This window comes from Arachis stenosperma, chromosome 5 (genome assembly GCF_014773155.1).
Source record: "Arachis stenosperma cultivar V10309 chromosome 5, arast.V10309.gnm1.PFL2, whole genome shotgun sequence".
Classification (NCBI taxonomy): Eukaryota; Viridiplantae; Streptophyta; class Magnoliopsida; order Fabales; family Fabaceae; genus Arachis; species Arachis stenosperma.
Window position 1 is genome coordinate 41,555,706 of NC_080381.1, and position 17,579 is coordinate 41,573,284.

General features: G+C 38.2%; 1 non-coding gene across 1 annotated transcript; it reads left to right on the top strand.

The window, feature by feature from the left end:
• The first annotated feature begins 14,417 nt into the window (after positions 1-14,417).
• Positions 14,418-14,525, top strand: LOC130983840 (small nucleolar RNA R71). The gene has a single exon (XR_009087813.1). It is a non-coding gene; the product is annotated as a small nucleolar RNA R71 (small nucleolar RNA).
• Positions 14,526-17,579: the final 3,054 nt, after the last annotated feature.

Consider the following 17,579-nt stretch of genomic DNA (forward strand, 5'->3'; position numbering starts at 1 on the left):
GAGACTAGGTATAGAGGGATGATTGGTTCTCTTATGTACTTAACCTCCTCTAGACCCGATATTGTGCAAAGTGTTGGATTGTGTTCTAGGTTCCAATCCAAACCTAAGGAGTCACATCTTTCTGCAGTTAAAAGGATCATTAGATATGTTCATGGCACATCCAACTTTGGTCTTTGGTATCCTAAGACTAATGATTTTTCTACAGTCGGTTATTGTGATGCAGACTTTGCTGGTGACAGAGTTGATAGAAGGAGCACTTCTGGTTTATGTTGCTTCCTTGGAAAGTCCTTAAATGTTTGGTCAAGTAAGAAGCAACCAACAGTGGCATTATCCACTGCGGAGGCTGAGTATATAGCTGCTTCTTCTTGTTGTTCTCAGCTTTTATGGTTAAAAACACAGCTTGCTGATTACAAATTAAATGCTGAAAATATTCCCTTAATGTGTGATAATATGAGTGCCATCAATATTTCTAAAAATCCAGTTTTGCACTCTAGGACCAAGCATATTGAAGTGAAATTTCACTCAATAAGAGAACATGTCCAAAAGAGGGATATTTGCATTCAATTTGTTAAATCAGAAGAACAATTAGCAGATATTTTCACAAAACCATTGGCTGAGGATAGATTTTGCATGCTTAGGACTTGTCTAGGAATTTTGAGTTATGATTCCTTGTTTGAAAAACACTGATGTATTTGCTGGAGCTTTTTGTCTCATAAACAGGCATGAGACAATTCTGGGCAAGTAATGAACGTTTCCATCTAGTCCGTGTGATCTGGGCTTGTTTCAAGTAAATCTCAATCTGGGCCAACCTCATTATTCAGATCAAGAGTGGTACAAGTGTGTTTCATTGATTTCATACCACCTCAAGGCCCAAATGTGAATGTTACAATCTTGTTTGTTTTCTTTTGTGTTTCATAAAAGGCTTTCACTAAATGTTTTGTGGCCCAAAAGGTTTTCAAGAAAATTTAATTTGGCCGAAAAGGGTTTCAGGTTAATTTTGTTGTTTTCAATTTTTTTTTTATCTTTAAAATCAAATAAAATCTTTCTTTTATGAGGTCATGTCTTGTCAAGTCTTTTCAAATGGTGATGCAGTTGCATGGTTTTGGAAATTTGCTTTTGGGTACGGTTACCAACACTCCCTCTCTTCCCTCCATAACTTCTCCTCAACCCTTCGGTTTCTTCCCTCTCACACCACTATCTCTCCTTCATCAAAGACATCATTTTTAACCAAAATGAGGAAGAAAGTTATTGCAAAAAGGGCTCCTCATGAGAAGATATACAAACTACCCACAAAGCCTTCCACTCGCTCTCAAGACCGAACCTTTACCCCTTCTCCTTCTCCTCCAACCTCTCCTCCTCGGTGTGACCCCATGGCTCGAACCAAGAACACTCCAAGATTCCCTGCCTCTACCAAACCAACACCACCACCAAAGGCAACGCCTTCCAAACCTGCCTCTTCAAAACCTGGCTCTTCAAAGCCGCCCTCATCCAAAGGGAAGCGTCCGGCGACGGAGGAACCTGTTCCTGAGCCACAACAACCCAGGGCAAGGTCAGTTCCTGTGCGTTCACAGAGAGGTAACACTCGAGTCCCACTCAAAAATGTTAAAGAACCAGAAATTGGACCATTTGATCACAAAGCCCATTTTATGACCTCTCATTCAAACTATAACCCCTATAGATTCAAATCTGCCATGAATAATGATTTTTATGAGGGAGTCATCCAGTATCGTACCCTATGCTCTTCTTTTCTCGCTGATCTGCCATCTTTAAAAAGAAAAGGTTTTCCTTTTGTTGACAACTTAATTTTTCTGGACTGGAATCACCTTTTTGACATCAAAAAACCTGTTTATCCATTGTTGGTCAAAGAGTTTTATGCAAACATGACTTATCATGAAGGCACTGCTCATTCGTATGTCAAGGGCCGAGATATCATTTTAAACAATGAGACCATCAGTGAAGCTTTGAAGTATACTGATGTTGGACCTTGTGCATACACGTCGGTTAAGTGGGATGAAGGAGTTGGTATTTCATACAATGATGCCCTGGCTAGTATTTGTGAACATGTTTCCTTAATAGATGGCATTACACCCACACACAAAGCCCTAAGATATGAACGTGCTCAGTTGCACCGAATGGTCAACCACATTATACTTCCTCAAAGTGGTTCATATCAAAGGGTTTCATACACTGACACTCTTGTTTTATATGCCATTCTCACCAAAACTGAAATTTCATTTGCATATTTGATGGTTAGATACATGTTTGATTCTGTTAGAAGTGAAAAGGACAAAGCTCTACCTTATGGCATGTTTCTAACTTGTATTTTTGAGTATTTTGGTGTTGACTTGAACAATGAGAAATATGAGAACAGACATTCATACCTAAAAGGGGGTGGTTCAGTGAAACAGAACAAAGGACCCACTCGATCTGAACGAGTCGTCCTAGATGATGAAGATGAGGATTTTGTCCCTGAGGATTCTACTGCTCCTTCCACTGAGGGTACTTCCATTTCCACTGGGAAGAAATCCACTCTGCTGAATGTGGTCAGGGATGTTGCTCAAGAGTTTGTCTCCCAATCGAACCACTTGATTGAATTGAGCAAAGAGAAAAGGAAGCTGGCTAGCAAGCATGAGAACTTCCTGAAGAAATCAAGAGATAGGGTGGCTGTACTGATGACCTTCATTGATAACCTTAACAATGATGAAGACATTGCCACTGATGTTGAAGAGGATGCTGCCTCGGAAGGAGATGGTTCTGATGCCTAAGATTTGTCTCATGAAGACTGCTGCTGCTGCTCTCGTTTTGTCTCATGAATTTTATTTATTCTGCATCTGTTGAACTCTTTAATTTTTGGATGACTGTAATAACTCTAAATACTTTTGCTGGTTTTGTTAGAACTTTTGAACTACTATCTAACCTTTCCTTGCAGGATTTGAATTGATGTTTTTGTTCATCCTTTGAGTTGTCCACCCTTGATGACAAAAGGGGGAGTAAGGATGGTATTTTTGATGTTGATGCAGCTACTAGTAGTTCACTCGTTTTTTTGTTTATTTGCTGCACTAAAATTTGATCTCACATGTTGAACCCTTTTGCTGCTAACATATAATTAATGTTGGGTTGATTATGTGATGTTGCTCGGACAAAATAAATGTGTATAGCTCTTTATTGTGCTTTCTTTAAGAATAATGCATAAACAGGAACAAAGAGGAAAGCATAAATCCAGGGGGAGCTAATCTTGAAAAGGAAAGGGGGAGCAACATAAAATCAAAGGGAGTTTTCTAAACCTAACTCAAACTTATTTCCTTTTGATTATTGCTTAAATCATGTTTGTCATCAAGGGGGAGATTGTTGAGTTAAGAAATTAACTAAAATAATTAGTGATGACATTATTTTTGGCAAAATAAATAATTAGAATAGTTAAATTTATAAGTACACATTGCTAATTATTTATGCTATGTTGCAGGTCACACTTCACTTTTGGCAGCCCAAGTTGAATGAGTAACAAAACAAGGCAAATGGGCTGAATAGAAAGTGTGAATAAAGGCAAGCCCAAGTCATTCATATCAAACAAAGAAGCATAGCAAGACACCGGGCCAAAAAGAGAAGAACCCGATCCAAGCTTGAAATTGTTTTTCAATTTCCCACCATCTTGATCCAACCAAGGCAACGTTCCTCTCCTCTCAAATCAGGTCATATCAAGACTTCAGAAAAGTAAGAAAGAGAAAGAGCTTCTTCCATAAGCCTTTAACCAAAGAAGCAAGAGAGAAAGAATTGAAGCTTGAAGCACAGAAGCTAAAACAGAAATCCCAAGCTAAATCAAGCTTAAGAAAGGTAAATCATATCATCTTGCATGCATCAGATCTTCATCCTTTCTTCCCTACTCTCTGCTCTATCCGAAAATGGCCTTGAAAGGAAAGTTGTTCTATGCCCCATTCTGCTGTGTATCTACGGTCTTAATCAAGACTTGGGGACCAAGTTGGTGTTCAAGGGTTCAGATTTGGTTGACCATTGGAAAACAAGTTCGGTTACATCTTCATGGCTTTCGGTCAAGTTAGAAAAGTCAGAAGCAAAGGTTACTCTTTGATGAAAAAGATGAAAAAGTGAATCTGTGAGTTGGTGAAGCTCAAGGCTCAAGATGTTGACCTTGGAGGAAGAACCAAGGAAGATGCAAGGAGATAAAAAGAAGCTAGTTGCTCATTCTGAAGCAAGGAGAGAAAACCAGTGAACCTGAGGTGTTTGTTCTGAGAGAGCACTTTGAAGAAGTTCAACTAACTGGACAGTGTAACCTAATCAAAGGTGCATTCCGCCAGTATGAAGAACTGAATCAGAGGCTTGCTAATCTGGTTTTTCGTATAGCACAGAGGCTGTTGATGAAGTCAATCTCCTTCATGTTGTTCTGATTGTAATGTATTTTTCTAAGCTTATCTTTCTGTAATTTCTTGAGAGAAAAGGCAAAGTGAGAAAGCTTAAGTAAAAGCCATGAGTGAAAAGGCTGAGAGATACACTTGAGAGAAAAGCCTAGAGTTATTTTCAGATTTCTTTAGGTTGGTCAAGTGTCTTGTATCTTATTCCTGTTTGGTATCCCTTTCTTAGTTGGGTTAGCACTAAGAGAAAATAGTTAGATGTTAGCATAGCCAATGTCAAGTTAGGTTAGAACTTGAGTGTGAAATTGGTGTATGTAAAACTGTTAACTATAGTGAAATTCTTCCACATTTGTGGAGGAGACTGGATGTAGGTTGCATAGCACAAAGCAACCGAACCAGGATATATGCTGGTGTTAGCTTTTTCTTCTCTGTCATGTTCTGTTTTCTGTTTTTCAAGAGACAAAAATAAATTGTCTCATAAATTTCCGCTGCTGAGTTCAAACAGAATCAGATTTGTAACTTTGATCAAAAGGTTCAAAAACAGCAACTGTAAAAGGAAGGCATAGATTCAACCCCCCTTCTCTAAGCCTACCACAACCTTCAAAACATAATATATTATTTTTTAGTATTGAAAATCAAAAGTAATAACCCCTATATAAATAAAGTATCTAACATAAAATGTTTTTTAATTATAAATGTCTTAACATATAGTTCTTAATACATAAAATCTCCATCATAACTTTTGGTGCACTCTTTCATGATAATCTCTATCCTCACTCCAATCTTTCTTTTGTCTTGATTATTTGCTTCTAGAGTGCTTATTTTGATTTTGAATATTTTTGCGTATAAATTTGCTTCCTATTCATTTAGAAACAAATTCTGCAAGAGGTCAGCTAAAGATGAAAGTTGCATTATAATTTAAAATCTCCCCATTCTACCAATGAATAAACACAGTTAAATATATTACCTCTCTACCAATGGATAAAAGGGCCAGATCCAAAGGCTCTAATGAATAAAATAGACTTTACTAGATTTTTTGGAGAAATGATCTAATAATTTACAGAATCCTTCATTCCATTTTTTGAAACTCTGTAATGAAACAAGAACATATCAATCAACTATTTAGTCATAACAAACAAAAATCCATATATAATATCCACCATATGTCATTTATGAATATAATAATCACACTTTACTAATCTTTAATTTGAAAATCAGAAAAGTCCTTGATATTATCTCTAATCTTTACTTTTAAAAACCAAACTTTACAATAGTCACTAACTGCAGCATCAACAATATAATAATCACACTTCACTGGACAAAAAGAGTTTAACTTGGACACATTTTCTGTATCATTTCATCTATCCTACATATTCATCAATCATATATTACCGAATCCCTAAAAGTATCTAACTTCTACATTCATCATACTAAATATACGCATTTAATAGCATCTTTAGATGGTATTGTAAAATAGTGGATAAAAAAATTAAAGGAAAAAAAAAGAAGAAAGAGACTAACCAGAGAAAGAGTAGCAATAAGGCGATTCCCAGCATTATTTGACTCTCGAAAACTTGAGTGACTAATAACCAATAAAAAAAATTAAAAAAATTAAATGATGTTGTTACTTAATTACCTGCTAGAGCTAATAGTCTCCGATTTACAACACTTCCTATTAAGAATGAGACTGATGATCCAATCACATTATAGTAATAGCTACATATATATATACCACATATGAGATAACTCCAATTCCATAGCCAATGAAAAATCTTCCCAAGTCAAGTATGAAAGATCAGAGTCTTGCATTATATTATCAATAGTATAAGTGATATTTTTAATTTATAGATATGAATAATAATATTGTATGGTGCAGAAGATGGAATTATTGTTATTAAATAGATCAGTGTTTGCTTAAAATTACCCAAAAATTATTCATATACAAAAAGTATATATCAACTTAAAAATCTTAGAAAAAGTCCACCTCTTCCCCACCAATTTATTCATATCTCTTATCTAAATCCTTCTAATTTTTATATTAACGAAAGTTGCTTCCGCTATATCTATTGTTATCGGTTTACTAAAGCACATACATTTGTTCTCTTTCTCCCTTCTCAATCCAAATCCTAGATGGGACTTGAGAGGAATACAATGTTACTTAAAACTGTACTCAATAGCACAATTAAAGTTCATAATTGCTCTCATAAAATCACAAGTGATGGATCAAGGGTAAAATCGTTAACACCATTTCCAGTACTTATAACAAGCTGCATAATCAGTAGAAAAATATTAAAATAATTAATCCATACAATCAAAATTTAACTCATCTTAAAGAAGCTAATAACACGAACTAAACTGCTTAACATAACACCAAATGTGTGAAGGAAATTTGATGAAAGCATACTGTGCAAAAGTTACCGTACATACAATAACTAGCTGCCAACATGTTTTTGCCAAGTTGCATATCATCTTCTAAGGTTGGTTCATGCTCATCTTTCAGCATATAGATCCCAAACATCTACATCAAGTGCAATATCAAGGAATAATTAAAAGAGAAGCTTTGAATCGGATAATATACTCACTCTCTAGATTTGGCAAGCATGCAAAATCAGGAATCTGCCAAAAGAATGGAACATTATAATCAATAAAGCAGCAAGCAAAGCATATGAATCATGCATAATAACCTGCCATGCCAACAAGATGACATGAATCTCACTATTAAAAAGTCCAAATTTCTTGAGAGAGCATATTGGACTTAAAACCATTCATGTGCCTCTACCAAATAGTTTAAGTTTTTAAGAGAGATAATTCATGACACGAATAACCATGTAAACACTTCCAAATGAGAATAAAATGACAAGTAAAAAGGATATCTTTTGTTTGTTCCATCACTAACAAGTAGATCCCTGACTTGCTCATTATATATCTCAATCATTTGAACAGAAACATCATAGTGGAAAGTATCCTTTTTTTATCTACTATGAGAAACAAATCACTTAGAGCCCTGTAGTTTACACATTGGCTTTTCTCTGTAATCTCTTTTGGTTCAGTCTGCGTATTAAAAAAATATAAATGAGAATAAGCTCAATAAATTAAATCTCAGTGTTTCCAAAGAAAACTTCAATTGAATTCTACCATAGTGTAAGTTTTTCTGGATCCTGTTTGGCCATATAGCTCAAGGATATGTTTGGTTCACCTTTTACTTGTAAAAGGTATGCATAATTTAGTTATAATAGAACATTATTATTCAAAACAAACATTAAGAACTTCGGGTAAAAGAATAAACTAACCAAAATTTTAGCACTTCCAAAGTCACATATCTTCAGCTGGTGGATGTGAGGATTGACCTATTATGAGAGAAACAACATATGAATAAATTAGTCCATCATGTATAAAATGGATTGTATGATGAGAAATCAAATAAACAAGTTTCTATAAGAATATACCAGTAATTTTGAGGTTTTATGTCCCTGTGACATACTCCAATGCTGCTATGAAGATAAGCAAGTGCTCTAAATATCTACAATATAAGAAAGGAAAACATGGTGAAGGCAAATATGAATTAGAGGTTGTGTTTGGTGACCATTTTTTATGAATTTGAGCACACAGATTTAACAAATAATAAACTAAACTTAAGCAATTAACTACTCCCAGTTCATTGTGTATGTTACGACTCTTCAACTATAGTGATTACAAATTCGTTATAACCAACAAGTCAAACAAGCTAGATTTCTAGAATTTATATAAATAATAGACACATATCATATTAGAATGTTAATAGGATTTCAAATAATTTGGTTGAGACTCTGACACTCCACGCTTTCAAAATTAAAAAGAAGTACAACTCAAGTAAATTCCTTAAAAGCTTTTTTTGCAAACAGAAAACATGAAGAAGAACATTGGTGCACGAAATTGAGATCATCAATGGCGCCATCAACATGGTACGCTCAATTGCAATCTCAACTCTTTTTCACAACTTCGCACAACTAACCAGCAAGTGCACTGGGTCGTCCAAGTAATAAACCTTACGCGAGTAAGGGTCGATCCCACGGAGATTGTTGGTATGAAGCAAGCTATGGTCATCTTGTAAATCTCAGTCAGGCAGATTCAAATGGTTATGGATGATTTATGAATAAAGCATAAAATAAAGATAGAGATACTTATGTAATTCATTGGTGAGAATTTCAGATAAGCGAATGGAGATGCTTTGTCCCTTTCGTCTCTCTGCTTTCCTACTGTCTTCATCCAATCCTTCTTACTCCTTTCCATGGCAAGCTGTATGATGGACATCACCGTTGTCAGTGGCTACAGTCCCGTCCTCTCAGTGAAAATGTTCAATGCAGTATGTCACAGCACGGCTATTCAGCTGTCGGTTCTCGATCATGTCGGAATAGAATCCAGTGATTCTTTTGTGTCTGTCACTAACGCCCCACAATCGCGACTTTGAAGCTCGTCACAGTCATTCAATCCTTGAATCCTACTCAGAATACCACAGACAAGGTTTAGACCTTCCGGATTCTCTTGAATGCCGCCATCAATTCTAGCTTATACCACGAAGATTCCGATTAAGGGATCCAAGAGATATCCACTCAATCTAAGGTAGAACGGAGGTGGTTGTCAGGCACACGTTCATAGGTGAGAATGATGATGAGTGTCACGGATCATCACATTCATCAAGTTGAGGAACAAGTGATATCTTAGAACAGGAATAAGCTGAATTGAATAGAAGAACAATAGTAATTACATTAATACTCGAGGTACAGCAGAGCTCCACACCTTAATCTGTGGTGTGTAGAAACTCCACCGTTGAAAATACATAAGTGATAATGGTGATCATTGGCTTCGGCCCCAGAGAGGGAACCAGAAGAACCAAGATGAAAATACAATAGCAAAAGGTCCTATTTGTAAAGAACTAGTAGCCTAGGGTTTACAAAGATGAGTAAATGACATAAAAATCCACTTATGGGTCCACTTGGTGTGTGCTTGGGCTGAGCATTGAAGCTTTCATGTGTAGAGACTTTTCTTGGAGTTAAACGCCAGCTTTTGTCCCAGTTTGGGCATTTAACTCCCATTCTTGTGCCAGTTCCGGCGTTTTACGCCAGAATTCTTGAGCTGACTTGGAACGCCTGTTTGGGCCATCAAATCTCGGGCAAAGTATGGACTATTAAACATTACTGGAAAGCCAAGGATGTCTACTTTCCAACACAATTGAGAGCGCGCCAATTGGACTTCTGTAGCTCCAGAAAATCCTCTTCGAGTGTAGGGAGGTCAGAATCCAACAGCATCTGCATTCCTTTTTAGTCTCTGAATCAAATTTTTGCTCAAGTCCCTCAATTTCAGCCAGAAAATACCTGAAATCATAGAAAAACACACAAACTCATAGTAAAGTCCAGAAAAGTGAATTTTAACTAAAAACTAATAAAAATATAATAAAAACTAACTAAAAAATACTAAAAACATACTAAAAACAATGCCAAAAAGCGTATAAATTATCCGCTCATCACAACACCAAACTTAAATTGTTGCTTGTCCCCAAGCAACTGAAAATCAAATAAGATAAAAAGAAGAGAATATGCAATGAATTCCAAAAACATCTATGAAGATTAGTATTAATTAGATGAGCGGGGCTTTTAGCTTTTTGCCTCTGAACAGTTTTGGCATCTCACTTTATCCTTTGAAATTCAGAATGACTGGCTTCTATAGGAACTCAGAATCCAGATAATGTTATTGATTCTCCTAGTTAAGTATGATGATTCTTGAACACAGCTACTTTATGAGTCTTGGCCGTGGCCCAAAGCACTCTGTCTTCCAGTATTACCACCGGATACATACATGCCACAGACACATAACTGGGTGAACCTTTTCAGATTGTGACTCAGCTTTGCTAGAGTCCCCAATTAGAGGTGTCCAGGGTTCTTAAGCACACTCTTTTTTCCTTAGATCACAACTTCATTATTTTTTTCTTTTTCTTTTTCCTCCTTTTTTTTCATTTTTTTTGTATTCACTGCTTTTTCTTGCTTCAAGAATCATTTTTATGATTTTTCAGATCCTCAATAACATGTCTCCTTTTTCATCATTCTTTCAAGAGCCAACATTCATGAACAACAAATTCAAAAGACATATGCACTGTTCAAGCATACATTCAGAGATCAAAGTATTGCCACCACATCAAAATAATTAATCTGTTGTAAAATTTAAAATTCATGCAATTCTTCTCTTTTTCAATTAAGAACATTTTTCATTTAAGAAAGGAGATGGATTCATAGGACATTCATAACTTTAAGGCATAGACACTAAGACACTAATGATCATAAGACACAAACATACATAAGCTTGAAAATTCGAAAAACAGGAAAATAAAGAACAAGGAAATTAAAGAACGGGTCCACCTTAGTGATGGCGGCTTGTTCTTCCTCTTGAAGATCTTATGGAGTGCTTGAGCTCCTCAATGTCTCTTCCTTGCCTTTGTTGCTCCTCTCTCATGATTCTTTGATCTTCTCTAATTTCATGGAGGAGGATGGAATGTTCTTGGTGCTCCACCCTTAGTTGTCCCATGTTGGAACGCAATTCTCCTAGGGAGGTGTTGATTTGATCCCAGTAGTTTTGGGGAGAAAAGTGCATTCCTTGAGGCATCTCAGGGATTTCATGATGAGTGGGATCTCTTGTTTGCTCTATCCTTTTCTTAGTGATGGGCTTATCCTCATCAATGAGGATGTCTCCCTCTATGTCAATTCCAACTGAATAACAGAGGTGACAAATGAGATGAGGAAAGGCTATCCTTGCCAAGGTAGAGGACTTGTCCGCCACCTTATAAAGTTCTTGGGCTATAACCTCATGAACTTCTACTTCCTCTCCAATCATGATGCTATGAATCATGATAGCTCGGTCTATAGTAACTTTGGACCGGTTGCTAGTGGGAATGATTGAGCGTTGGATAAACTCCAACCATCCCCTAGCCACGGGCTTGAGGTCATGCCTTCTCAGTTGAACCGGCATCCCTCTTGAATCTCTCTTCCATTGAGCGCCCTCTTCACAAATGTCTATGAGGACTTGGTCCAACCTTTGATCAAAGTTGACCCTTCTAGTGTAAGGGTGTTCATCTCCTTGCATCATGGGCAAGTTGAATGCCAACCTTACATTTTCCGGACTAAAATCTAAGCATTTCCCCCGAACCATTGTAAGCCAATTCTTTGGGTCCGGGTTCACACTTTGATCATGGTTCTTGGTGATCCATGCATTGGCATAGAACTCTTGAACCATTAAGATTCCGACTTGTTGAATGGGGTTGGTAAGAACTTCCCAACCTCTTCTTCAGATCTCATGTCGGATCTCCAGATATTCACTCTTTTTGAGTTTGAAAGGGACCTCGGGGATCACCTTCTTCATAGCCACAACTTCATAGAAGTGGTCTTGATGCACCCTTGAGATGAATCTCTCCATCTCCCATGACTCAGAGGTGGAAGCTTTTGCCTTCCCTTTCCTCTTTCTAGAGGTTTCTCCGGCCTTAGGTGCCATAAATGGTTATGGAAAAATAAAAATCAATGCTTTTACCACACTAAACTTAGAAGGTTTGCTCGTGCTCGACCAAAAGAAGAAAGAAGAGAGTAGGAGAAGAAGAAATAGAGGAGATGGAGGTGGCTTTGTGGTTCGGCCAAGTGGAAGAAGTAGTGTTTAGGTTGTGTGAAAATGAGGTGGTGAAGATGGGTTTATATAGGGGTGGAGAGAGGGGTAGGGTTCGGTCATGTATGGGTGGGTTTGGGAGGGAAAGTGGTTTGAATTTGAATGGTGAGGGGTTTTGGGGAAGAGGTGTTGAGGTGATTGGTGAATGGGTGAAGAAGAGAGAGAGTGGTGGGGTAGGTAGGGATCCTGTGGGGTCCACAGATCCGGAGGTGTCATGGATAATTCATCCCTGCACCAAGTGGCGAGCAAAATTGCTCTTTCTGCCAATCCTGGCATTAAACGCCGGGCTGGTGCCCATTTCTGGCATTTAACGCCAGCTTGATGCCCATTACTGGCGTTAAACGCCAGTCTGGTGCCCCTTTCTGGCGTTAAACGCCCAAAATGGTGCCAGACTGGGCGTTAAACGCCCATTTGCTGCCCTTACTGGGCGTTAAATGCCCAAAATGGTGCCAGACTGGGCGTTAAACGCCCATTTGCTGCCCTTACTGGCGTTTAAATGCCAGCAAGGTTTTCCTCCAGGGTGTGCTATTTTTCTTTCTATTTTTCATTCTGTTTTTGTTTTTTCAATTGATTTTGTGACTTCCCATGATCATCAACCTATAGAAAATATAAAATAACAAAGAAAAATAGATAAATATAACATTGGGTTGCCTCCCAACAAGCGCTTCTTTAATGTCAGTAGCTTGACAGTGGGCTCTCATGGAGCCTCACAGATGTTCAGAGCAGTGTTGGAACCTCCCAACACCAAACTTAGAATTTGGTTGTGGCCTCCCAACACCAAACTTAGAGTTTGACTGTGGGGGCTCTGTTTGGCTCTGTTTGACTCTGTTTTGAGAGAAGCTCTTCATGCTTCCTCTCCATGGTAACAGAGGGATATCCTTGAGCCTTAAACACAAAGGATTCTTCATTCACTTGAATGATCAATTCTCCTCTGTCAACATCAATCACAGCCTTTGCTGTGGCTAGGAAGGGTCTGCCAAGGATGACGGATTCATCCATGCACTTCCCAGTCTCTAGGACTATGAAATCAGCAGGGATGTAATGGTCTTCAACCTTTACCAGAACATCCTCTACAAGTCCATAAGCTTGTTTTCTTGAATTGTCTGCCATCTCGAGTGAGATTCTTGCAGCTTGTACCTCAAAGATCCCTAGCTTCTCCATTACAGAGAGAGGCATGAGGTTTATACTTGACCCTAAGTCACACAGAGCCTTCTTAAAGGTCATGGTGCCTATGGTACAAGGTATTGAGAACATTCTAGGGTCCTGTCTCTTTCGAGGTAATCTCTGCCCAAGCAAGTCATCCAGTTCTTTGGTGAGCAAAGGGGGTTCATCCTCCCAAGTCTCATTACCAAATAACTTGTCATTTAGCTTCATGATTGCTCCAAGGTATTTAGCAACTTGCTCTTCAGTGACATATTCATCCTCTTCAGAGGAAGAATACTCATCAGAGCTCATGAATGGCAGAAGTAAATCCAATGGAATCTCTATGGTCTCAGTGTGAGCCTCAGATTCCCACGGTTCCTCATTAGGGAACTCATTGGAGGCTAGTGGACGTCCATTGAGGTCTTCCTCAGTGGCGATCACTGCCTCTTCCTCCTCTCCAAATTTGGCCATGTTGATGACCTTGCACTCTCCTTTTGGATTTTCTTCTGTATTGCTTGGAAGAGTACTAGGAGGGAGTTCAGTAACTTTCTTACTCAGCTGTCCCACTTGTGCCTCCAAATTCCTAATGGAAGACCTTGTTTTAGTCATGAAACTTTGAGTGGTTTTGATTAGATTAGAGACCATGGTTGCTAAGTCAGAGTGGCTCTGCTTAGAATTCTCTGTCTGTTGCTGAGAAGATGATGGAAAAGGCTTGCCATTGCCAAACCTGTTTCTTCCACCATTATTATTGTTGAAACCTTGTTGAGGTCTCTGTTGATCCTTCCATGAGAGATTTGGATGATTTCTCCATGAAGGATTATAGGTGTTTCCATAGAGTTCTCCCATGTAATTCACCTCTTCCATTGAAGGGTTCTCAGGATCATAAGCTTCTTCTTCAGATGAAGCGTCCTTAGTACTGCCTGGTGCAGCTTGCATTCCAGATAGACTTTGAGAAATCATATTGACTTGCTGAGTCAATATTTTGTTCTGAACCAATATGGCATTTAGAGTATCAATCTCAAGAACTCCTTTCTTCTGATTGGTCCCATTGTTCACAGGATTCCTTTCAGAAGTGTACATGAATTGGTTATTTGCAACCATTTCAATGAGTTTTTGAGCTTCTGCAGGCATCTTCTTTAGATGAAGAGATCCTCCAGCAGAGCTGTCCAATGACATCTTGGACAGTTCAGACAGACCATCATAGAAGATACCTATGATGCTCCATTCAGAAAGCATGTCAGAAGGACACTTTCTGATCAATTGTTTGTATCTTTCCCAAGCTTCATAGAGGGATTCACCTTCCTTCTGTCTGAAGGTTTGGACTTCCACTCTAAGCTTACTCAATTTTTGAGGTGGAAAGAACTTTGCCAAGAAGGCATTGACTAGCTTTCCCCAAGAGTTCAGGCTTTCTTTAGGTTGTGAGTCCAACCATATCCTAGCTCTGTCTCTTACAGCAAAAGGGAATAGCATAAGTCTGTAGACCTCAGGGTCAACCCCATTGGTCTTGACAGTGTCACAGATTTGCAAGAATTCAGCTAAAAACTGATAAGGATCTTCCAATGGAAGTCCATAGAACTTGCAATTCTGTTGCATTAGAGAAACTAATTGAGGGTTAAGCTCAAAGTTGTTTGCTCCAATGGCAGGGATAGAGATGCTTCTCCCATAGAAGTCGGGAGTAGGTGCAGTAAAGTCACCCATCTCCTTCCTTGCATTGTTGACATTATTGTTGTTTTCGGCTGCCATGGGTTCTTCTTCTTTGAAGATTTCTGTTAGGTCCTCTACAGAGAGTTGTGCTTTAGCTTCTCTTAGCTTTCGCTTCAAGGTCCTTTCTGGTTCAGGGTTAGCCTCAATAAGAATGCTTTTGTCTTTGTTCCTGCTCATATGAAAGAGAAGAGAACAAGAAAGTATGGAATCCTCTATGTCACAGTATAGAAATTCCTTGAGGTGTCAGAGGAAAAGAAAAATAGAAGGAGGAGGTAGAAGAATTCGAACTTATCAAGAGGGATAGAGTTCGAATTGTTCATTGAGGAGGAGTGTTAGTCCATAAATAGAAGGATGTGAGAAGAGGGGAAGAAATTTTCGAAAATAAATTAAAAAGATTTTAAAAACATTTTGAAAAATTTGAAGAATGATTTTCGAAAAATATGATTGGGAAAGAAATAAAGTGATTTTTGAAAAAGACTTTGAAATTAGAAATCAAAAATATATGATTGAAAACTATTTTAAAAAAAATTGTGATAAAAAGATATGATTGAAAAGATATAGTTTTAAAAAGATATGATTGAGAATATATGATTTGAAAAATAATTTAAAAAGACTTGATTTTGAAAATTAATGACTTGGCTAACAAGAAATTTAAAAGATATGATTCAGACATTAAACCTTTCTCAACAGAAAAGGCAACATAATTGAAGTGTTGAATCAAATCATTAATTGTTAGCAAGTGGTGCGCGAAATTGTGAATAATACTTTTCACAACTCTCAAAAACTTGGTGTTCAATACCATGGCATAAACACAACTTCGCACAAGTAACCAGCAAGTGCACTGGGTCGTCCAAGTAATAAACCTTACGCGAGTAAGGGTCGATCCCACGGAGATTGTTGGTATGAAGCAAGCTATGGTCATCTTGTAAATCTTAGTAAGGCAAACTCAAATGGATATGGTGATATACGAATAAAACATAAAGATAAAGATAGAGATACTTATGTAATTCATAGGTAGGAATTTCAGATAAGCGTATGAAGATGCTTGGTCCCTTCCGTCTCTCTGCTTTCCTACTGTCTTCATCCAATCCTTCTTACTCCTTTCCATGGCAAGCTTATGCAAGGGTTTCACCGTTGTCAGTGGCTACCTCCCATCCTCTCAGTGGAAATGTTCAACGCACCCTGTCACAGCACGGCTATCCATCTGTCGGTTCTCGATCAGGCCGGAATAGAATCCAGTGATTCTTTTGCGTCTGTCACTAACGCCCCGCCTTCAGGAGTTTGAAACACGTCACAGTCATTCAATCATTGAATCCTACTCAGAATACCACAGACAAGGTTAGACCTTCCGGATTCTCTTGAATGCCGCCATCAGTTCTAGCCTATACCACGAAGACTCTGATCTCACGGAATGGCTGGCTCGTTTGTCAGGCGAGCACTCGGTTGTCAGGCGATCAACCATGCGTCGTGTATCAGGAATCCAAGAGATATTCACCCAATCTAAGGCAGAACGGAGGTGGTTGTCAGGCACACGTTCATAGGTGAGAATGATGATGAGTGTCACGGATCATCACATTCATCAAGTTGAAGAACAAGTGATATCTTAGAACAAGAACAAGCGGAATTGAATAGAAGAACAATAGTAGTTGCATTAATACTCGAGGTACAGCAGAGCTCCACACCTTAATCTATGGTGTGTAGAAACTCCACCGTTGAAAATACATAAGAACAAGGTCTAGGCATGGCCGAATGGCCAGCCTCCCAAAGAGGGTTCAATCATAAAAACATGATCAAAAGATCCTAAGATTGAAAGATGAAAATACAATGGCAAAAGGTCCTATATATAGAGAACTAGTAGCCTAGGGTGTACAGAGATGAGTAAATGACATAAAAATCCACTTCCGGGCCCACTTGGTGTGTGCTTGGGCTGAGCAATGAAGCATTTTCGTGTAGAGACTCTTCTTGGAGTTAAACGCCAGCTTTTGTGCCAGTTTGGGCGTTTAACTCCCACTTTAGTGCCAGTTCCGGCGTTTAACGCTGGGATTTCTGAAGGTGACTTTGAACGCCGGTTTGGGCCATCAAATCTTGAGCAAATTATGGACTATCATATATTGCTGGAAAGCCCAGGATGTCTACTTTCCAACGCCGTTGCGAGCGCGCCAATTGGGCTTCTGTAGCTCCAGAAAATCTACTTCGAGTGCAGGGAGGTCAGAATCCAATAGCATCTGCAGTCCTTTTCAGTCTCTGAATCAGATTTTTGCTCAGGTCCCTCAATTTCAGCCAGAAAATACCTGAAATCACAGAAAAACACACAAACTCATAGTAAAGTCCAGAAAAGTGAATTTTAACTAAAAACTAATAAAAATATACTAAAAACTAACTAGATCATACTAAAAACATACTAGAAACAATGCCAAAAAGCGTACAAATTATCCGCTCATCACAACACCAAACTTAAATTGTTGCTTGTCCTCAAGCAACTGAAAATCAAATAGGATAAAAAGAAGAGAATATACAATGAATTCCAAAAACATCTATGAAGATCAGTATTAATTAGATGAGCGGGGCTTTTAGCTTTTTGCCTCTGAATAGTTTTGGCATCTCACTCTATCCTTTGAAATTCAGAATGATTGGCTTCTTTAGGAACTCAGAATCCAGATAGGGTCATTGATTCTCCTAGTTAGGTAT